Consider the following 24,114-nt stretch of genomic DNA (forward strand, 5'->3'; position numbering starts at 1 on the left):
TTTGGAGGGAAAGAGGACAATGACTAATGCTTATCTGTTTGCTTTAGTGCAGAATGCCTCCTAAATGGGCTCGAAAGGGCAAGGACGCCCCGGCCACGAGAGACGACTTTCGCACGCTGACAGAACTATTAGAGGTCACTAAGGAAAAGGGTATCGACTGGGCGCTTCAGACATTGTTGCAAGGGGCTGAGAGGATCGCACAAGACACAACGCGGGTACGGCGGACGCCGGAGAGGTGCAAAGAAGCGCAACCAGACAAGCGCCACAAATCCGTGGACTCTCAGGCCACTACCTCAGGTGAGGCAGGGGTGCTAGACAAAACGGCCTTGGTGGCGGACACTGCACAAACTACAAACTCTGCCGCCCGCCCCGCCATCTCCCCCCCCCCCCCGTGTCCCCCCCCCCCCCCCCCCGGGCTGTCAAACGGGCCCATTACGCCGGCGGGCACCTCAACGCTAACCAATGTTTCACAGACGGTGGGGCTACCAGTCACAACGGACGTAGGGTTGCTAACACCAATCACCGTGCAGTCCGCTCCACCGGTGGTAGCGCATCAGGGCAGTGGGATAGCACAAGTGTGGGTTCAGACAGGTAGTGTGGCTCAATCGCCAGTGGCAGTGGTGGCAACGTCGCAGGGGCCAACGAATAGTAATGGGACAGCAGGGACGGTGGTCCCCTTAGCGGCACCGCCCTTAGCCATAGGGTCAGTAGTCTCGGTGCAGCCATTACTCGCACATAGCCCACTGATTTATGGGTCGGCATCCATGGCGGTAGCCCCATCGGCAGGGATTACGTGGCATGTACCAGGGAAGACCAAGGAAAAAATATTCAGAGGGGAGTTCGTGGATGTATTTGACCTCGTAAACCCCTGTGTGGTCCCGGGGAAAAGCAGGATAGGGAAGGAGGGTGAGCTGAAGCAAAAAAGAGTATGGGTTGATTGGTCCATTAAGAATTGTGTCACAGGGTTCGCTATATATGCGGCAATCATGGTAGAGAGGTACTCCGCAGTGGCAGCCCAATTAATCAGTTACATGTCTATGATTCATGGGGCAGCTTCAGAATTCCCAGGGACAGGGTGGCTCCAGTATGACAACAAATTCCGGCAAATTAAAGCAGTTCATCCCGAGGTAGCGAGGGATCAGCGAGAGATAAACATGTGGCATGCAGTGTTTTATTCAACAGTGCCAGTGAATAGGGCGAGCCAGCCCTTTCGGGGGGCAGGGGGTAGGGTGACCAACCGTCCGTAAATTTCACGGACCGTCCGTCATTTTAGAATGATGTCCACAAGGATCCCAAATTACGGACGCCTTACAGACATCATACTAAAATCGAAATGGGAAATCTCAGTAAGGAATGCTGATTCCCATGCGAGAGGCCCCGTGAGTTTAAAAGATTTCACTCGGGACCTCTCGCCGTTATCTTTTAAACTGAAGAGGCAGCCTGCAAAGGCCCCTCCCAAGCCTCCCTGGTGAAGACTGTGGACTGGCCCATTGTCATTCTGAAACTGCAGCTGATTAGCACTTTAGAATGACAATGGGCCCAAATGTAGTGACGGCATGTGGTGCGCCTTCTCCTGCATGGGACTAGTTCAAAGCATTCTGCTTTTGTCTTTGCGTCATGCTGGAGAAAATAAAAATTAAACACCGTTTTCACTGTACATTTAAAAGACAGATTGCAACATACAAATAAAAGAATACTATTTATTAATGTTTGTTATTAGCACAAATCTTGATTGCAGAAAGGGCCCGCTGTCGCTTTGCAAAGTTGTGCGCATACTGAAACTGTGAAGTGCACGATTGGCTCAACCTTATATAAACTTATTTTGACTTGAATTTATTTTGGTTGTCTATTTACTTACTATATTATTGTGCTACCTCCTCTGATATGTCTGTAAAACTTATGTTTTTGTCCCAAATTTTTGTCCTGAATTTTGACATTCTGTCCTGAATTTGTGTCATGAATTTTGACCCTTGTCCTGAATTTTTACACTGACCGTCCTGAATTTGCACCCATGCCAGTTGGTAACCCTAGCAGGGGGTCAGGGAATAAAAACAGGCCTTGTACAGTGTAAAATTACCCATTGCAGAGCTGATGTTGGGTCGGGTTGTTCCCAGAGCAAAAACAAACCTGGCGTTTGGTTATCTTCAATTATCTATTTTCTTCTCAGCTGCATATCGCCCTATGTAATCTACGTCACGACATTTACGTTTTAAAGCATGGCCAAAGTGGGCTATTACCAAAGCAAAGGCCCCACAATTCCAAGCAGCGTCGGATTGGCAACGCGGGCACTCGGGCACTCGGGCAATGCCCGAAAGGCCGGTGTCCAGTTCCAGCTGTGGGCTGCTTTTTAGGTCTCGTAGAGAGACCTTTTCCTATCCATCCACTTTTTTATGAGTAGGATTCTCAACAGTTCACGTGAAATCACGTGACTACAAGCCCCTTCGTGCACAAGCTTGCATTTCCCCACAGGCTTCCCTCTGCCAGCAGCATTTCTCCTGCACTCGGCCCACCCCCCTCCCTCTCCATATGGTGCGCTCTGCCTCAGGCCAGCATCTCTCCTCCCATATCGTCACCCTTCCTCCCAGTCCCCACAAGCAGGCAGCAGCTTCAAAGGGATCTGCTTCCCCCCCACCCCCATCAATCACCCTCCCACGCCAGCAGCTCTTCCCGCTCCCCCCCCTGCTCTCCGCCCCCTGCTGCACGGCCATGCCTCCCTTCTACTTCCCCAGCTAAAGGCTTCCGCTGGTGCCTCCACCGTCACTTATTCACGGCCGCAGCTTGTCCCTACTCCCCCCGCCACACAGGGGGACGATCAGCAGTTTGGCCTCTCTGACAAAACGGTTTGTTTTCCTCTTTTGCTCCGTGCACGCCTGACTGGAGCTGTGTATTTTGTAATCTTCCCCATCTTTTTGATTGCTTATTCGCGGTCTTCCTCACAGCATTCGTCTTCCAGTTTCCGCGCTTTTCAATGTAACTTAAGTCATTACTTCTGTTCTATACCCTTTGTATCCCCTTAATCCCTTATCAACCCATCTTCTACCTGTGGCCAGTATGGCTGCTGCAAAACCTGGTGCAACCAAGCCCCGCCCACTCCGTTTGTGGTTTAAAAAAAAGAAAATACAGCCGTAGTTACGCAATAGAGCGGGCATTACAAACGGGTTAGAGCCGTTTCAGTGAGCCCGGTACCACTGCATCTGCTGCTGTATTGCTAGCATGCCTCCCCACTCCCTCCCTTATTTGATCTCTTCCTTTAGGTATGCCCTTCCGTTTCCATTCCCTGTGATGCACTGTTTTCCTAGCTGCGTCCGAAACGCTCTCTCCCACTACCCCCGGGGCTCACTGACCTTCTCCCACCGCCCACTCGCCCGCCAAGTCTTGTTAGCCCCCTCCCCCCCAGCAGCCCTCTCCTTGTTAAGTTGATCTGGCTTCTCATTGAGAAGAAACATCTATGGCAGGTGCTTGTGCGTTTATTCAACCAATGTTCCTCCCCTCGCCCTAGTTTATCCTTGTCGGAGGGGAGGACAGCAAATCACTTCACCATCTTTAATTTTCCTGATGTTTTTTAAATGCGCCCTTTGGGACGCGGGGCACATGATTTATTTAATTACAACGTATTTGCCTGGCTCCCCTCGCCCTAGCTTAACTGTAGCACAACCTTGGAGGGGGGGAAATGGGAGGCTATTAACTTGTGGTTGTTGCCTGGCATATTCAAGCAGGTCAATTGTTTGAATACCACATACGTAATCACACTTCTCTCTCGTATTTGTGTTTCTCCCGCACACAATCCCCTTCCTCCCGCTATTCCTTGCCTTTCCCCCAACTTGCTGTTTCCCTCCCCCTTCTGCTGCCCGTCCTTTTCCCAAATAGCCTTCCATCGTTTCTTACTGTCCTCCCAACTCGTTAGAAAAACATTGGCAGTGCTTTTAGAACATTTATTTTGCAGCTTTATATAGTGCAAATTTGATCCGAATATATTGGACCACTTCACGTGATCACCAGTTATTTGCACATGGTCCCTCCCTTTCACCAAATGCTTGAGATGAGTTTATAGCAGACTGATTTCAATCTTCACACTCCTGTCGTTATCAGTTCTTCTCACCCTCCCCTTGTTTACAATTCTAATCCACTCTCCCATCGTTGTTTTAAGTTCTCACACCTACCCTGCCATGGTTTCCATCCACCCCCTCCTGTGGGAGAGCCAGCTTGACCCCAATAGCTAGAGAACGAGCATCGCTATCTAACACCCTACTTCCCAACCACATACATTTATTAAAATAGTGTAGCTGCAGATCTTCACCAGTAGTTGATTTTTACACCTCGAGCTGTTAACATCTGTCTAGCGCTCACTGGCAGAGCAAAACAGTCTCAACAGGGCACAGCACTGCTTCTCCAACTGAAATAACATCATAGAAAGGTATCCAAAATGTAAACAGAAGTCAAGACATGAGTAATAAAAAGGGCTCCATCTCCTATCGCAAATATAAGTATGTATTGCTCCAAAAAGGCCACAAACAGGCGGGGAGGAATCTGTTACAGTCACCTGAAAAGGCAATTGGGTATTTTTTTTTTAACCTATGCTTTCCGGGCACGTTCATTTATCATTTTTGTAATATAACAGACAGTGCACACAATTGTTAAAACAGAGTCTTGCTGCCCCGTTATTGCCTTTCGTGGCGCTGTAAGAATAGATCTCATCATCCCAAGGGCTCTCACTAAAGTATCATTCAGTTGCTATTTACACTGGGTATTGGCAGCTTTCAATACACATTCATTCTATCCTCCTATCAAAGTGTGCAAACTGTCAGTCTGGTTTACCTCCACACCCCCATTTCTAGTGGAGAAGTTGCATTCAGTGGGATCGTGCAATTGTCTAGTCTCAAACTCCTCACTCACCTTCACCCCTCACACACCTTCACCCACCCTCACTCACCCCCTCTCACTCACCCTCACACATCCTCACACCCTCTCACCCTCTCACACCCTCACCCACCCTCACCCACCCTCACTCACCCTCACCCACCCTCACCATCACACATCCTCACATCCTCACACCCTCACTCACACCCTCACCCTCACCCACCCTCACACCCTCACTCACCTTCACAGCCCCTCACCCACCTTCACACCCCCTCACCCTCACACCCTCAACCCCTCACACCCGCACCACCCTCACTCACCATCATACCCCCTCACACACCATCACACCCTCTCACACACCCTCTCACCTCACACACCCTTTCACCCTCACTCACCCTCACACCCTCACTCATCTTCACCCCTCACACACCCTCACCCATCCTCACTCACCCTCACTCACCCTCACACACCTTCACCCACCCTCACTCACCCTCACTCACCCTCACTCACCCTCACACATCCTCACACCCTCTCACCCTCACACATCCTCACACCCTCTCACCCTCACACACCCTCACCCACCCTAACACACCCTCACCCCCCTCACTCACCCTCACACCTCCTCACCATCACACACCCTCACTCACACCCTCATGCACCCTCACTCAACCTCACACCCTCACCCTCACACCCCCTCTCACACCCTCACACACCCTTACCCTCACACTCTCACCCTCACACACCCTCACCCTCACACACCCTCACTCACCCTCACACCCCCTCACCCGCACACACCCTCACCCTCACACACCCTCACTCACCCTCACACCCCTCCCACCCTGACACACCATCACACCCTCGCCCTCACCCTCACACACCCTCACTCACCCTTACTCACTCACCCTCATACACCCTCATCAGCATAGCATAACAAAACATAGCATGGCATAACAAAAAAAGCATAGGATACACAACCTCACAACCCTCTCACCCTCACCCTCGCTCTAACACACTCACCCACCCTCACCCACCCACCCTACTCACTCACTCACTCACCCACCCTCACTCACCCACCCTCACTCACCCACCCTCACTCACTCACCCACCCTAACCCACTCACCCACCCTCACCCACCCATCCTCACTCACCCTCACCAGCATAGCATAACAAAACATAGCATAGCATAACAAAACAAAGCAGAGGATAGGAAAACATAGCATAGCATAACAAAGCATAGCATAACAAAACACAACAAAACATACCATAGCATAACAAAACATAGCATAACAAAACAAAGCATAGCAAAACAAAACATAGAATAGTATAACAAAGCATAGCATTGCAAAACAAAACATAGCAAAACACAACAAAGCATATCATAGCATAACAAAGCATAGCATAACAAAGCATAGCATAACAAAACATAGCAAAACATAGCAAAACACAACAAACCATAGCATACATAACAAAACATAGCATAGCATAGCATAACAAAACACAACAAAGCATAGCATAGGATAACAAAACACAACATAGCATAGCATAACAAAACAAAGCTTAGAGTAGCATAACAAAACATAGCATAGCAAAGCATAGCATAACAAAACATAGCATACCAAAACAAAGCATAGCATAACAAAGCATAGCATAACAAAACATCTCATAACAAAGCATAGCCCAGCAAAACACAACAAGACATAGCATAGCATAACAAACCACAACAAAACATAGCATGGCTTAACAAAACATAACAAAACATATAATAGCATAGCAAAACACAGCATAGCATACCAAACACAGCATAGCATAACAAATCATAGCATAGCAAAACAAGCATAGCATAATAAAACACAACAAAACATAGCATAGCATAACAAAGCATAGCAGAGCAAAACATAGCATAGCATAACAAAGCATAGCATAACAAAACATAGCATAGCATAGCATAACAAAACAGCATAGCATAGCATAACAAAACAAAACATAGGATAGCAAAACAAAACATAGCATAGCATACAGCATCACTCAGCACCACCACAGCATCACTCTGTGGCACCACAACATCACTGAGCTCCACCACAGCATCAATCTGTGCAACCATTCAACAACAACTGGTTCAAATATGTTATCTCAATGTTTCAAGCTTTATTACAAATGTAAGAAAAAGATGTTAATATTTGACATATGTTCTTGGATTATCGTCACAATAAAATACACTGAACATAATCTTCACAAATGTTATTTACAAAAGTTTAAGCTATTGCCATTATAAATTACAATAACTTTTATTTAAGTATTAATTATTAAAAAAATATATAAACCATTGTTATTTGTAATATCAATACATGTAAGTCACGTAAATGCAACACATATTGCATTACAAATGCTATAGGTGTCACATTTGCGAAAGTTATAACTATTGGCATTGTAAATGACAAAGCTATTAATTTCGCTATTTTCAAAAACAAAACCTAAATAAAAAATGTGTCATTTACAATACCAATAGCTCAAACTTTCATAATACGAGACCTATTGCATTGCAAATGCTTGTTTTAGCAGTCTGGGGGTGATTTGGCGGTTTCTGCATTGTTCGGATGCTGCCAGCGGCCCAGTGGGGGCCCGAGTGGCCTTCCTGGAGGCAGATGGGCATCAATTACTTCCCTTTTATAAAGGGGCAGAGGTGTCACTCCCTTCCTCTCGCTGGGCCGGCCTATTCCAGTATGCATATTGAGCGGGGGCAGGGGGCTGGAGCAAAAGGGGCCTCACTTGTATTCAGGGGTGTTTCACCGATGTAAACTAATCCGTGCATTTTTTTTACCCCCTCCCTTATTTTTTTTATAAAACTTTGCCGAAGGTGTGTTTTGTAAAGGCAATATGCAAATGCGGCCCACTTTTTTTAGCATGCCCGGGCCGATTTCTAATCCCAATCCAACCCTGATTCCAAGGTGAACTTTTTCTCATATTTGAAGTCGGTCTCTTCTAGTTCTCTTCCAGGGGATACTCATTAAAGTCATAAGCACTGAATTATCTCCGCCCATGAGCGGGGACCCGGAACACATAAACAATATACATATATATGTGTAAATATAACCAAAAGTACAAAGTACTAAGAAATTATACACATATACATGTATAATAACCATAATATGCAGCCTAACCTTAACACATAGGCTAATCAAACCAAACCTTACACGTTCTGAAGCATGAAAATATGCTGTATATAAATGCAATAAACAGGCATGAGCCTAAAATGCATTTCATAGCCATGAAAAACCTTTTATTTTCATCAAAGAACCTGTTGTAAACAGTTATTAGCCTAAAAGGGCTGCATATGAAAAAATGTCTGTGTACAGAAAATCAGACTGGCACCCTGCCTTTAAGGCCCCAGAGAATCTGCACACTTTGCCTTTAAGGCCTCCGGGAGAACTCTGTTCCCATCATGCCCCACAGGTGACAGTTAGGTCAGTTCTTTTTTCCGGCTTGTTCTGTGAGGAACCTGGAACTTGAGCTCTGCTCTTTTGAAGTATTTTCTGTCAGAATTTGGTTTTTCTTGACGAAATATAACTTTGGTGGTGGTTTGTTACCCTTTTCTGACTAAGCTGTTGGTGTTTTTTAGTCAGAATGCCACCTTTATTTTACAAATGTCCTTCCTGTGGGAAGAAGATGTCGAAAACTGACCCACACTCTGTTTGTGTGGTGTGTCTTCCAGCTTCTCATAAGGTGGAAGAATGTTATCACTGCCTCAACCTTTCAAATAGAACTTTAAAAGAAAGAGAGAAAATTAGGTTGCTGGGCCTTCTGGAGAGAGAAAACCGTGGTGAGAAGAGTTCTAAAGGCCTATTATCATCTGCCAAGCCATCTTCTCAGCCCAAACGTCGTAGATCAGCGTCTCCAGAAGGTAGAACTAAGAAACATCGACTCCAGGGAGCGTCACCGTCAAAAAAGGTGCGCTTGACGTCGAGAACCAGATCGCCGTCGACGTCGAAGAGAGCTCAATTGACGTCGAGGACATCGCCGGTGAGGCAGTCGACGTCGAGGCAATTGGTGTCGATTGCAGTGAGGACGACGTCGGGAGTGCAACGCTCGACGTCGAAGGATCGTGTGAGGTCGACGTCAAGAGACAAGAGATGTCCGACGTCGAAGGATCGTGTGTCGACGTCGAAGGATAAAGGGTCGACGTCGAAGGATAAAGGGTCGACGTCGAAGGATAAAGGGTCGACGTCGAGAAAGAGTCATCGGTCAACGTCGAAGGATAGACCGAGGTCGAGAGGGAGACATACGGCGTCGTCGAGGAAAAGGTCGACGTCAAGAGAAAGAATGACATTGAAGGATTCGACGTCGAGACCGAAAAAGAGAAGGTCAAGGTCTCCATCGCGACGTAGGTCGACGTCGAAGCATGCTTCGGGCTCAAAGCATGGAGTGTCTAGGTCTCCCCCACCTGAACATAGGTCGGAGTTGAGACTATCAAGACCAGCCTCCCGGACCTCAATTAGGTCTTTGTCGAGGTCAGAAATAAGTCCCGAACCTAGAGTGGAGACTTCCCCACATGATCAGCAAGACAACAGATCTGCAGTGGGGCAAGAGGTAATGCACCAGGACTCTTCTGTGGTGGCTCAGTCGAGCTCAACCTCAGGGCAGGTGTCAGATGACAGACAGTTGGTGCCCAGACAGCGGACTCCGTCTGGTTCATTGGTTTCTGAACACAGTGCAGCCTCTAGAGCTTCCAAGTCTTCCGCAGAGCTGAATATTGTGCAGGTGTTGCCTGAAGCTTCACCTGAGCATACAGAGCGGCCTATTAACTTGTTACCGAGATGGTTGGAAAGTTTGAGGCATTGGAAGATGCGTCCAATAATGGGGGAGAGATCTCCGGTCCCTAGGAAGGAACTGCATAGAAGATCACGCTCAAGATCCTTAGTGAGAGAGAAATCTCATTCAAGGGAGCGTAGGAGGCAGCGTTCGGCAACTCCTCAAAGAAGACGTAGAACTCCTACTCCATCTTCTACATCGTCTTCATCTTCTTCAAGATCTTCATATGGAGACTATTCTCCGACTATATCTTCTACTCCTCCTTCCAGAGTGTCTCCAGTAGACGATTTAAGCACATTTAATTATGTATTATGCCGTGGAGTGAGTAAATTCAGCATCAAAATGGCAGTTCCCCAGATAGCAACGTCAGTCATCTTCGAAACCTTGCATCACAAGACGACTGGCAGGCCTCTTCTGCCGTTAGTGCCCGGGTTGATTGAACCAGCAATGAGGACATTCCTAACTCCGGCCACGGTGGGTTCAGGTCCTTCTAGGATTGCGAAGAAATACAAGGCTCCAGAGGAAGACCCAATGTTTTTGCGGTCTGACCCACCACCAGACTCCCTGATTGTAGCGGCAGTCAGGAAGGCGCATTCGGCAGCCTCTACATCTTCTGCTCCTCCTGAAAAGGATAGTAAGAGTATGGATTCCTTGGGGCGAAGGATGTGCAATACCTCAGGATTGGTCATGCGAGTGGCCAGTGCGGCTGCACTATTGGGCCGCTATGACCGTCTGCTCTGGGACTCAGTGGCTCGTTTTGCAGATAAACTCCCTAAGGAGGATCAGAAAGACTTCCTGGAAATAGTGGAGGAAGGAGGACTGGTGGCTAACCAGAGCATTAGCGCGGCTGCTGATGCGGCGGATTTGTCTGCTCATGGTTATGCACACGGTGTTTGTGCAAGACGTACAGCCTGGCTTCGCCTTACGGGGCTAAAGCCGGAGGCTCAGAGGAAAATGGTCAATTTACCTTTTAATGGTTCAACTCTGTTTGGATCTCATGCAGACGACGAGATGTCTAAAATGAAGGTGGAGTTCGACACTCTTAAGGCCGTAGGCCTTGAGAAGAAAAAAGAATTTAAACGTCGGGGTACTGTTCGTCCCTATGACAAGAGATCTTTTCAGCAAAGGAGCCAACAAACGAATTGGTCTTCGCAAAATCAAGGCCAGAATCAACAGAGATCGCAATTCCAGCAGCGGCGGCCTGGACGAGGCAGAGGCAATGGAAATAGGCAGCAGTCATCTGCTGCCAAGCAGCCTCAGAAACAATGAACGGAGGCTTCCTCTACAACCGTGTCCCACTCCGGTTGGAGGAAGTATTGTGCGTTATCTGGACGAGTGGAAACAGATCACAAAGGACAGATGGGTGCTGGATGTCATTCAGAACGGGTACCTTTTGAGATTCAAGAAGCCACCCCCTGTCATGCGCCCTCTAAAGATGGTACAGTGGAATATAAAGCGTTTGCAACAGGAGGCGAACGTCCTCCTGAAGAAGAAGGCCATAGAACCAGTTCCTTTCCAGCAGAGAGGTCAAGGCCTGTACTCTCGATTCTTTCTTGTACAGAAAAAAGGTCCAGTCACAGAGTTCAGACCCATTCTGGATTTGAGGCGACTGAACAAATTAATTCGGAAAGAGAGATTTCGAATGCTGGCTCTTCACCAGATCTTCCCTCAATTACACCAAGGGGATTGGATGTGCTCCATCGATCTAAAGGACGCTTATTTTCATATTCCGGTATCCAGAAAACATCGCAAATTTCTCAGGTTTCAAGTGGCGGCTCGTCATTATCAGTACGCAGTGCTCCCTTTTGGCCTGAGATCAGTTCCCAGCACATTTTCAAAATGTATGTCTGTAGTGGCGGCTTGTCTTCGAAAGAGTCGGATTTTCATATATCCGTACTTAGACGACTGGCTTCTGAAGAGTTCATCCCCATCGCTTCTAGAGGAACATCTATCGATTTGTCTTCAGCTCATATACAAGTTGGGTCTGCAAGTCAACTACAAGAAGTCAATAATGAACCCCACCCAGAAGATCCACTACCTGGGTGCTCAGCTGGATACAGAAGTAGAAAACGTGTGTCCTTCGGAGGAGAGGTGGTCATCCATCAGAGCGAAGTGTCTACTTCTCCTTCAAACTGCACGTCCGACAGTTCGGCAAGTGTCCTCTCTCCTGGGGTCAATGGCGTCGTGCATTTTCATCGTGCCAAACGCACGTTTGCAGATGCGTCCTCTACAACAGTGTCTGGAAGATCAGTGGAAACAGAGGACGGGATGCTGGGAGGACCGGATTTATCTCCAACAGTCTGCAAAAGATTCCATCCGGTGGTGGATGAAGAAGGGGCACGTGATGAAGGGAGTCCCTTTTCATCAGGACCCACCAACGCAGACTCTGATAACAGATGCTTCTCTCCAAGGCTGGGGGGCGCATATGGGCCCTCTGCAGGTACAAGGGCAATGGTCAGACTTCGAGAAAGGATATCACATCAATCTTCTCGAACTCAGAGCGGTCCATCTTGCTCTCAAGTCCATGGCTCCATCTCTACAGACTCGGTCCCTCCTGGTGCAAACAGACAATACAACTACAATGTATTACTTAAACAAGCAGGGAGGTACCAGATCCAGGACTCTTTCCATAGAAGCCCAGACCAGCTGGCATTGGTTCCTTGAACGAGACCTGTCCATAACAGCAATTCACCTACCGGGGAGTCTCAACACACAGGCGGACGACCTCAGCAGAGACTTCGTCGAAGCGCACGACTGGGTTCTCAACGAAGACGTCGCGCACAGCATTTTCCAGGATTGGGGAACACCAGACATAGATCTGTTCGCAGACGCGGCAAACGCAAAATGCCCCGTCTTCGCGTCCAGGTTCTACCAGCAAGGGTCTCAAGGGAATGCCCTTTTGATAGATTGGTGTCAAAATTTGCTGTACGCCTTCCCACCGACACCATTGATTCCAGCAGTGATCAATCGGCTGTACAAGACTCACTCCAGAATGATACTGATTTGCCCAGAGTGGCCACGCCAGTGGTGGTTCCCAGATCTCCTCCAGTTGTCAATAACACCGCACAGGAGATTGCCGTGTCGCCCGGATCTTCTGTCCAAGCAGAAGGGGCAAGTGTTTCATCCCAATCTGCCCTCCCTGCGCTTGGCAGCATGGCTCCTGAAGTCATCCAGTACTGGCACTTACAGCTGAATCCAGAGTGTATGAACATCCTGAAGGAAGCAAAGCGGCCTTCTACGAGACAGTCCTACGGATTTAAGTGGAAACCTTTTACCTTTGGTGTCAGAGTAAGGGTCTGGACCCTATTCATGGTCAAGAAAAGGTGATCTTGCCTTATCTTCTTTACCTTGCTGAATCAGGTTTGCAGTTTAATTCCATCAAAGTCCATCTTGCTGCAATAACTGCTTATAGAAAATCGCCAACACAGATATCTTTCTTTCGAATGCCTGTGGTGAAGGATTTTCTGGAGGGGCTAAGAAAGGTTTATCCTCCAGTCAGGTCTCCGTCTCCACCTTGGGGGCTTAATGTGGTATTGACTAAATTAATGGGTCCCCCATTTGAGACGATACATAAAGCGTCTTTGCAACACCTGTCTTGGAAAGTGGCGTTCTTGGTAGCCATCACTTCTGCTCGTAGGGTGAGCGAAATCCAGGCTTTGTGTTGCAATGAACCGTACACAGTTTTTCATGGAAACAGAGTGGTGCTCAGGACTCATCCTGCTTTTCTACCTAAGGTGGTGTCGGATTTTCATATTAACCAATCCATAACATTGCCTACTTTCTTTCCGAACCCTTCAAGTCCGGCAGAACGGGCTTTACATTCATTAGATCTAAAAAGGGTTTTGAAATTTTACTTAGATAAAACAAAGTCCTTGAGACGGACGGACCGTCTGTTTGTGAAATATGGTCCTACAAATACTGGTTTGGCAGCATCCAAGAGATCTATTTCTAGGTGGATAGTGTCTTGTATCTTACTGGCTTATCAGCTAGCCCATAAGTCTTTATCAGGTAGACCTAGGGCTCATTCTACGAGGGGAAAAGCTCCTACCACAGCTCTCCTTAGGAATGTGGCTATGTCAGAGATATGTAAAGCAGCTACTTGGCGTTCAGTGCATACGTTTACACGCCATTACTGTTTGGATTCTAATGCTCAGACTGATGCACAAGTGGGACAAGCATCACTCAGAAATTTGTTTGCTAATACTAGTTAAACACTGTGATTTTAAAGTATGACTATGCTTTTATCTGTTCGCCCGCTTCTGTGGGTATGAGCTTGCTACTCTATTCAGTGCTTATGACTATTAATGAGTATCCCCTGGAAGAGAAGTATTAGTTACTTACCTGTAATCCTAGTTCTCTTCCAGGGGTATACTCATTAAAGTCATAAGCACCCTCCCGCCTCCCCGGGCGAGCAGTAGCATTAAGGTTTAAAGTTTCAATATGTTTAAGTGCAGATTCCTGCTAAAGTTTACTGTACCGTACAAAAGAACTGACCTAACTGTCACCTGTGGGGCATGATGGGAACAGAGTTCTCCTGGAGGCCTTAAAGGCAAAGTGTGCAGATTCTCTGGGGCCTTAAAGGCAGGGTGCCAGTCTGATTTTCTGTACTCAGACATTTTTTCATATGCAGCCCTTTTAGGCTAATAACTGTTTACAACAGGTTCTTTGATGAAAATAAAAGGTTTTTCATGGCTATAAAATGCATTTTAGGCTCATGCCTGTTTATTGCATTTATATACAGCATATTTTCATGCTTCAGAACGTGTAAGGTTTGGTTTGATTAGCCTATTGTTAAGGTTAGGCTGCATATTTTGTTTATTATACATGTATATGTGTATAATTTCTTAGTACTTTGTACTTTTGGTTATATTTACACATATATATGTATATTGTTTATGTGTTCCGGGTCCCCGCTCATGGGCGGAGATAATTCAGTGCTTATGACTTTAATGAGTATACCCCTGGAAGAGAACTAGGATTACAGGTAAGTAACTAATCCTTCTGTCCCATCCACTCATCTACTCATTGCCTCTCTTTACGTTTGACTTTACCCCTCTCTACCCAGAGCTATTTTAAGGATTTTGGAGCGCAGAACTAGACATATTTATACTGTTTTTGTGTCATCATATTTCGGAAATTTTAAGACATTCTGAATTGTTTGGCATTATGTGGACTTGAAATAGCGGGAAATGTGTGCCTTTTGTTCTTTCTGACATTGATGGATTTACCTTCCTTGATCTCCGTCCTTGCCCGTTTTTGTGGGCATCAAAAAACATGCGCTGTACAAACGCCAAAACCTATTTGTTTTTTCAGAGCTTTGGAGCGGAAGCAAAGCAACCTATTAATCGTTTTAATAAATTCATAAATAAATAAATCGTACCTACTTTCTTGTGGGTGAGGGGGCGAGATACCGCTAACGTCTTTAAATAAAACCTGTCATGTGATAGAAATTTTGGTTCAACGGGTGAATGTTTAAAGACCACGATAATAACACAAGCATGTAATGTCGTGTGCGGCAGAATGCGGGTTGTGAAGCATAATTGAAAACTTCCAGAGGATACGAAGTGAGCATCGGTCAATCAATCCCTGGCTTTCTAGCAGGTGCTTGCAGCCGATTGGCTGGTCCTCTTTCACACTGGAGCACCTGATGCTTCAAATCCGCCTGTCGGGAAGGCCCTGCTGAGAGAGAAGTAGACTCTGGCACGGCACCGAGGGGGAAGGTTCGGGGCAGGGCCTCTGCAGCGAGCGGCTGAGCCGAAAGGAGGCGCGGGACGTGCGAGCTGCCCTCAGCGTTGGAGCGCACAGGGCGTCCGGCTGACTGGCTGCAATGGTGAGTGAAGCTCCCGACAGAACGGACCGCACCCGCAGCTCGAGGGCCAGTGAAGCGTGTGCAGTGCATTCACGTGTGTGAGAAGGAGTGGGTTCAGGGCTAGGCATTTATTTAACAAGGCACATTTTTGAAGCTTGTAGGAAAGTTCATCTATCTTGGACTAACGTCCCTCGTTGCGGTAGTTTTGACCGTAGTTGTGTGCTCCCACGACATGGGTGCCTCAGTCTTCGGTGATGCTGTTTTGCATTTGTACTAAGATTGCTTTATGCGTTTTATATTCGTTAGTGTATCTAACCACCGTATGCAGCTTTTCTGAAGTGATATTTTATCATTACAGAGCTGTTTTTGAAGGTGAGAGGATGGAAACGCTTTAATATAAAGCGTCGATTTCCACGATCGTTGTTTGCATGCTAAGACACTGATTACTGTTTGGAGGAAACTGTCGAACATTGGTATTTTTGTACCAATACGTTTTTTTTTTTTTTTTTTTATCTGAAGCCTTTCAGTGGATGTTTACTGTTGAATTTTACTTGGCCAGTTCCCACTACTGCATAAAGTGACTCTTTCAAATTTTTTTTATCTGTCGTTGCATACATAATAGTTCCTTTTATGGGACTCGCTAGGAAACTTGCAGTACTTCGATTGGCGTGGTTTGCCTTTTACCAAAGTCACCCGTTCGTTTTGGCATTTTATATTTCATTTATCTCGTTCACGTTGAATTTTTTTGTATTCAGCGACTTTCTTTTTATATACGGCGTAAAATAACACGTCTCCGGTGACTTCAGCAAATGCTCCCGTGTCAGTGATCTGCCGTGTCCCTTATTACAAGCTGCTACTTTTCTTTCTCAGACGGCACTCATTCTTTAGGCCACCTAACTGGTTCAGCAGGTATAAGGCGAGCCTTTAAGAGCCTAGAGTTGCACTATTCAGCCCTTCCCTGGAATGATCATCGGCCGCTTGGAAAAAAGAACGCTCTGTGCTAATGTTTAATGTTCCAGCAAAATGAATCCTATGGTGAGATGCTGACGGACGCCCTCTTCAGCAAAGTTTTAGCAGTTTTGTTTTTTGACAATTTGTGGCACTGGTGGTTTTGGTGAATATTTTTAGATGGTTAACCATACCTTATGGGGATAGATATATTACTGGGTTTTCAGTTTGAGATTAAATAACACTGACGCTTGCCCACGAGCCATCCTACAGAAGTAAAACATCATTTGAGGCTTTCTTGCCTATGAAGTCTACTCCCCTGCGTGATATTGAGTGGGAGAGGCAGTGGTTGTAGGAGTTAAGTGGCATACATACCCCTTTTTTCGTCCTAAAAACTACACTGCTTGTCCCATTCATCCCCTGCAGTTTACACCTTTTGTTTTGACACGTGGATGGAGATGAATGTATGTAGTTTCTTTATTATGAAAAAAAAGCTTTGCTTTGTTTCAAAGCAGCTTTCTTCTGCAACTTTATACGTGTTTCAAGGCTTGCAGTAGACTGGCATCGACTACACGACAGACTGTTGTCTATGAACAAACTGAGTGTTTGAGTTAGTTGTATTATGTGACTGACTGACTGACTGACACTGTTCCAGCTCTTCCGGGCTCTGGGAGGCACATGCCTCTGAGTTGAAACCTATTGGACAAACTTTTATTAGATTATGATTGAAATTTTGGAGTCCACTGTTATCCCTAGGTTCGCCACTGGGGTGGCGAAGTGAGCTAAAGAATGATGATGGATTCGACCCAGATCTTTAACTGGGGGAGAGTGTCTGAAAAGTTCATAATCTCCTTGTGTTTACTCAGTAGTTTGGCACACCTGATTGCTGATGCCATATTGTTGAGTGGTGTTTGATCCATTTGCCTCAAATGCATATTTCAGTAAGTGACCTGTGTTGGTGGTTTTTTTTCCCCTTGCTGTGGTTAGAGGTCATTCTTTATTGGTCCTCTTGAGGTAATGTCCATTTAAGTTAGTCAAAGTCAGATGGTCTTTCATACGTACATTTGATGTGTGTATTATCTGAATAACAGTACAGATTGCAAGAGAGACAACATACAATCTGCTCCAGTCCACTCCCTGCACGTCGATTTTGCCAAACCTCTATAGAAGCTTGGGAGCGGTTTCAAAGGCAAGGGAGAGTTAACAATATATGCATCATTGTACTCCAATGTAGATATTTGTCTTGACGCATATCTCTTTTTGACTAAAACAGTATGGTATTGGCCAGATGTTAGAAGGATCTTTTGGTTCAAAGCATGTTTGATTTAGGGAGGGTTTTATGCATTTAGATTTCATTTGGGAATATACCTGTATTCAAGGTGTTAACAGTTCAGCTCGATTGGCTACAGAGCTATCCAAGGATACCCAGGTCTGCTGTTTCTGCTGGCCCAAAAGTGTTTGCAGCATTGGCGAGGGCTTCTTTTGTCAAGAGGTTAAAGGTGATTAACTCAAGTTTCTTTTTTGTTGTTTGAACTGAGCTGTGCTACTGGAATTGTGGTTGAGCAATGGAAAGGCAAGTAGGGAGACCGAAACTGGTGAGCCGGAAGTAATTCAGGTGTGCCTTGCAAACAGCAAGGGTCAGTGGTGAGTCATTTTGCTGTGTTGCCAAGAAACCAAGATGTTCTAAGGTACTACCAGTTAAGGTATTACGGTTGAGTGGCACTTTTTTCGTCTACAAGCACCTCAACTGCTCTCGCTCTTCAGATTTCTATCCCATGTTATGGGCTCTTGGCCACTGTGATCTCTTCAGGCTGCAGCTCAGATCTCAAGGACAGAGTGTAGGTCTCCCTGAAACGAGGCCGATTCAGGTCTTGTGGTTGATTAACTTTATCCACAAACCATCCACTTTACAGGAGTCAACTAAACGTGCACAGAATGAAAAGACCATAAGAGAAGCTATATTAATTTGTGAAAACCTAATATTGCCTTAACATACTGTTGGAGATGAAATGTCCCCACTAAGGTGTACAGTCGCATTGCCTTGTCCTGAGTGCCAGACCGTGAGTATCTGGTATCCCGGTTCTTGATTAATTTTTTTTTGACACTGGCCTCCCACTAATAGTGTATGCGCTGAGGCCCATGCTTTTCTTGATGTGGCTGAGGTCCATGCCTTGTCCTGTGTCTGGGAGAGGCCCACCAAGCATGTCCTCATTTTGCTAACTGTGATCCACTGACCCTGTCACAGGTTTAGGATGTTGATCAATGGGGAAGCATACAGTGTTATGTGAATTCAGTCATCACCAAATCTTCTTATCTGTGTCACTGTAGTATCAGTCCCACTGGTGTAAAGTTCTGTTTCAATGTACTAACATAATCCTTAAACTAACATCCCAAATGTATGTTATGGATGCTTGTGCAATATGCACATGACGACCCAGAACAAGGGCTGCTTCTGCAACCACAACATCTCATCCCAGAGGTGGGAGAGACTGGAGACGTGTGCTGTCGAAAGAACATGAAAACCTACGTTGTGGTGAAATTATGCATCAAGAGGACTGTATTGAACTGATTGCAAGCATTTTTGAATGAGGTATCTTTGCCTGAGACTTGATACATGTTGCACACAACTAGCTAACCTAACGGAGACCTGCCTTAACTCTCAAAAGGAGGGAACTCCGGGCAAGGAAAGCAGTTATCCCAAGGTGCAGAAGCCCAAGTGCCATTGTATATTGTATCTGCTACTATTGCCTATGCTGGTACTACATTGTAAGTGTGTATATGAAAGTGCTCTTCTTATCAAAGCACTGTGCTGGGCAAACTGGTATTGTGCTACTGGCTGGCTGAGTTCTGGTTTTATGGACCCACATTCCATATCCCAGAGAAGCCTATGACTGCTCGCCATTGCTAAAACTGAGACTAAAGTGCTGAAGGGGATGTATTTGACCCAGTTTGCACAGCCACAGTTGCATGGATTCCCGTACATCAGAGGCAAAGGTCCTCTGCCCCAAAGCTGTAGCCCATGCTAGCCTCACGGCCCCCTTAACAGGGTTTGAAACATCCTGTAATAGAAAAGATGTGTATTCAAACCGACCAATTGTGTGCTTAGATCATTTGCAGTGATACCGTGATCAAGCCAAAATGCGTTGGTGCGTAGGACAGTCCTGGGAATTTCATAATTTTGGAAATTGGTGCGGAATACTTCGGGACAGTGGGGCCCATCCAGGCCTGCCTCTCATTGCAAGCCCCGGAATTCCTGACTGTGTGTATATGTATGTATGTATGTATATCCAGTCAAAGCTCACATGCAGACCTCAGCAGCATGATATATGTACTGTGTGTGTTGTGTATCGATTCATATAATATGTATTTGTGTGTGTGAGATATATGCGCGCAAACACAAAGAGCGTTTAAGGGGTACAAATGAGAGCATGTTAGTTCTGCCCATGTGTTTTTACCTTGAATATAGCACTTGATTGGGCAAAAGTTGAATGCTGCTGCCAAGAAAGTGTTTGTTGCACTACTGTTGACTCCTGAGGGGTGTCCCCTTACATAACATGGCTTCCACATTAAAATATAATGACCTGGCAATGTGCAAGAGGAAGGCCCTCTCAATCATGATGTGATTGTATTGGCTAAGAGTATTGCTCCATGAACTAGCAGTAGTATGACTGGTAGAAGAAATGATGAATAGAGCGTGCCAATAAAGGCTTTTCCCCCCCAAGAAAATGGCTGCTGGGTCCGGCGTGATGAGTCTTGCCTAAGCCAGTTTGGTTTTCTACCCCACTTGCATGGGTGATGTGCAGAAAACACTCCCACCATTTCTGACCCTCCAACAGATGCAGTGGTTGCTGCAGTCTTAGCCTATGGTCCCATGGCCTAAAAGCCTCGTGCCAATCCCTCCTGCACCAATCCACAGCCTCAGTTACTCTCCCCAACAGCACCAGCTCCTACACAACCAGCTTCCACTCTTCCACACCAGCACCAAGAGCCTCCGCTTACACTCCCTTCCAGTAGTCGCCCCTGCAGCGCGCTACTGTTATGCAGGTGCTGGTCTGCAATGTGGCTTCAGGAGCAGCAAAATCATTCCGGACACAGGTGATCCCACACATCTTATTTCTTCACGGCAGCCGTTATGAAGGCCAACGGGAATTGGATGCAAGGACATCGCAGCCTGTGCCTACCTACACCGCAGCCACTCGTTTCTCTCACCAGCCCACTGCCTCAAAAGTACCCCTCCCTCCCAGGTCCTCATCACAGCCTGAAGCTCATCTCATCTACCACATCAGCCCAAACTCCCTTCCTGTACAATCTCACAGCCTTAGTACACTCTTCCCTATTTGTTGTGTTCTATGTTGTGTATTTGGAAGGTTTACTTTGTTCTGCTTCTTTGGTGGAATTTGGAATGTTTGAAAGGTTAATGTCAGTGGGTTCGAAGTGAGGCAGTTTCTGCTGAGCCGCTGACTTAGGCTGGTGTGTGGAAACGATGCTGTGAAGATCTGACAATAAAAGAAGAGTTTATCTAAAATGAACTGAATCTTTCTTTATGGAACCCATTAAACATTTGGCGACTATCCGGATTCTTTTCTTCACATTTCCTGCATCTTTCTACCCTTTGGAGGCTTCTACGCTACTTTGAGGAATTATTGCTGTTGTAATTGAACTCCCGCATGGTTGAAGTGAGTGCTGAAACGGATCGGACAACAATCTTTGGAGCTACCTGGTCGTAATAACTATCTTTTCAGACCTTTACCTCCAACTGCCATCCATCCGCGAGCGCTTAGGCTTACCTGCACGCGCGGCACAGAATCCTCTATTCTTGAAGTTCCACGGCCATCCTCACCGCCTCTTCCAGCCTTTGTACTCATCGCATGTACTCTCACGTCAAGTTCTCGCAGTACGTATCACTCAACGTGACTCCATATTGAAGTCAGGCACCTTTGATGTGACAACCTGCGTACTGTCATTTGTTTTTCGATGATGCGCAAATCTTCTACAATCATTGCGCATACATTTTCTCAACTTGTACTCTAATTCATATTCCCGATGCGCACATCTTTACAAATGGCTGATTTAGTGCACATCCTCCATTGGTAGGTAATCTTTTCGATGATGCACAAATCTGCACATGTTGTCAATTTTGTGCACATTGTCCATATTTAGTTTGCTGAATTTCATTTTATTTGCATTTTCACTTTTATCTGTTATATTCAATGCTCAAAACTCATTGACCAGTTAATATTTGTGAATGTCTAACATTATTCTATTTTGTACTTCAGGTTGTTTATGTTCTTTTGCTTCTAAATTATGGAGTATAATATTTTGCTTCATTTTCTAAAGGGTAAAACATGTCTCACAATATTGCCACTCCTCATTTTTTTTTTTTTTATTTTTTATTTTTTTTTACCAGGCATTCCAAAAACGAAATGGAAACAATGGTTCAAGGGTTTTGCTAGTTACATTATAGCTTTGGATGGCACTAAATTTGATTCTGTGAGGAAATTCGCGCTTATTTACAATAGTTTGGCTGCTGAGGGTCACCGTATTTTTGCTCACTTACATTCTGTTGCTCAAACTGATGAATCGGAGTGCGATGTGTATAAGGTAGCTGTATCCAGACTTGCTAATTATTTCATTGATGAAACAAGTGGTATGGTTGAAAGGCACAAGTTTTACACTAGTGGTCCATATGAGTTTGAAACAATTGATACGTTTTTAACTGAGTTAGGAGTTTTGATTACCACTTGCGAATTTGATGGTAATATTGACTCTTATCTTAGGGACCAATTAATAGTTAACTGTTGTTATAAAAAAGTTCAGGAAAGACATCTTTGTTGTAGAGATCCTTCATTGAAAGAAACTCTTGAGTTAGCAAGAGGTATCGAACGATCTGCAGTTTCCCAAAAATAACTCAACAAGGGTAAGCCTGATTATGGTTGTGAAGCAATTAATGCTCTCAGCACCAAACCTAAAGGTAATTTTAACAGAAATAGAGACCTTTTTTAAAGATCAAAAAAGGCAAAATGCCTGTTTCAGATGTGGTTCTACTTCACATTTAGCTAACTCCAAGATCTGTCCAGCCATTGGTAAACTTTGTCTTAATTGCAAAAAAAGTATGGCCACCTCAAGGGTGTGCAATAGGAATCCTATCAAAGTTAACTCTATTGAAAATGTGGAGGATTCGGTTGAAAACAATGTTTGTACAGTTAAAAGTTCTAAAAGAATTGTTCTTTCCATTGATGCAGAGTTGGATGATGGGGGTCCTTTATGTGATGTTAATATTGGTGATGTCAAAGTTCAGGTAACCGTTGATTCTGGTTCTCCTATCACTTTTATTATTCATATTTTATTTGACAAATATTGGAAGGATGTACAACTTTGTCCTCCTGACATACACACTATTTCTTTCAGAGGTCATAACCTTGATATGCTAGGATTCTTTCAAGACCATATTAGATTTGAAGACAGAACGATATACACTAAAATTTATGTAGCCAAGAAAGGTTATAATTTACTAGGATGGAGGGATCAAGGAAAATGTGACGTGGTTTTGAGACCTGGTACTGCTGGTCCCATTTTTATTTAGTGGACATTCCTGTTAATCCATCATTGCAGCAATTATTGCAAAAACACAGTTCCTTGTTCAACGACAAATTAGGGTTGGTACACAATTTTGAGCACAAAATCCTTCTAAAGAAGGATGCAGTGCCCACCATTCATAAAGTAAGAAATGTTCCCCTGTGCATTAGGGACCAACTCAAACAACATTTGGAGAATCTCTGTTTAGATAAAGTTATAGAACCTATCAAGTCATCTGAAAGGGTCGCCCCAATTGTGGTCGCGAAGAAAAAGGGTTCTAAATTATATAAGATTCTGTGTGGATTTAAGATCCTTAAATAAAAATATTCTTATCAACGGTTTCCCTTTGCCCAAAATTCAAGACATGTTAGCCCAATTAGGTGACGCTAAGGTATTTTCTTGTCTTGATTTGAAGTCCGCTTATCATCAGGTGGAACTATCTGAAGATTCGCGTTCATTGATTACTTTCAACACTCTATTTGGTGCTTTCAGGTTATAAGAATGCCGTTTGGGCTTGCTTCGGTCGTTCAAAAGTTAATGTTTAGACTATTTGGTAACTGTACAAATGTTCTTGCGTACCAAGATGACATTTTGATTTATTCAAAAAATTCCGAGTAACATATCACAAAATTGTCTGAAGTTTTAGAAATGTTAGTGTCAAATGTTTTCACTGTCAGAAAAGAAAAGTGTAAATTTATGGTAAACAACATTGATTATCTTGGTCATCACATTTCTGATGCTAGTTAAAGCCATTGTGGATAGTCAATGTCCTACAAACAAAGACCAATTCAGGTCTTTTCTTGGGATATGTGAGTACTAATCAAGATTCATAACTGTTTTGCTTTGCAGACTGAACCTTTAAGGAAAATGCTCGGGAAGGTTGAGCAATTTGTTTGGGAGGAGTCTGAGAACCAGGCTTTCAACAATTTAAAGAAATTAATTGTGAATGTACCTGCTTTACAGGCTTTCAGGGATGACATTCAATCTATTGTTACAGTTGATGCCAGTGGTGTTGGTCTTGGTGCGATATTTAATCAAATTGCTGATGGTGTGCAATATACAGTTGGTTTTGCCTCCAGATCTCTATCTTTAACTGAACGACGATACAGCAACATCGA

The 24,114-nt window shown here is 45.1% G+C and overlaps 2 protein-coding genes across 2 annotated transcripts in view; one reads left to right on the forward strand and one right to left on the reverse strand.

Annotated features, from left to right (window-relative positions):
• Nucleotides 1–24,114, reverse strand: part of LOC147683962 (guanine nucleotide exchange factor DBS-like) — a 1,615,891-nt gene that overhangs the window by 624,534 nt on the left and 967,243 nt on the right. The window lies entirely within an intron of this gene.
• The window catches only part of B3GNT5 (UDP-GlcNAc:betaGal beta-1,3-N-acetylglucosaminyltransferase 5), a 98,129-nt gene continuing 89,358 nt past the window's right edge, over nucleotides 15,344–24,114 (forward strand). Inside the window, exon 1 of the mRNA XM_086944349.1 lies at nucleotides 15,344–15,493. The gene's annotated coding sequence lies outside the window, so the exon portion shown is untranslated. The remainder of the gene's footprint in view (nucleotides 15,494–24,114) is intronic.

The sequence above is a fragment of the Lissotriton vulgaris genome, chromosome 11, assembly GCF_964263255.1.
Source record: "Lissotriton vulgaris chromosome 11, aLisVul1.2, whole genome shotgun sequence".
NCBI lineage: Eukaryota > Metazoa > Chordata > Amphibia > Caudata > Salamandridae > Lissotriton > Lissotriton vulgaris.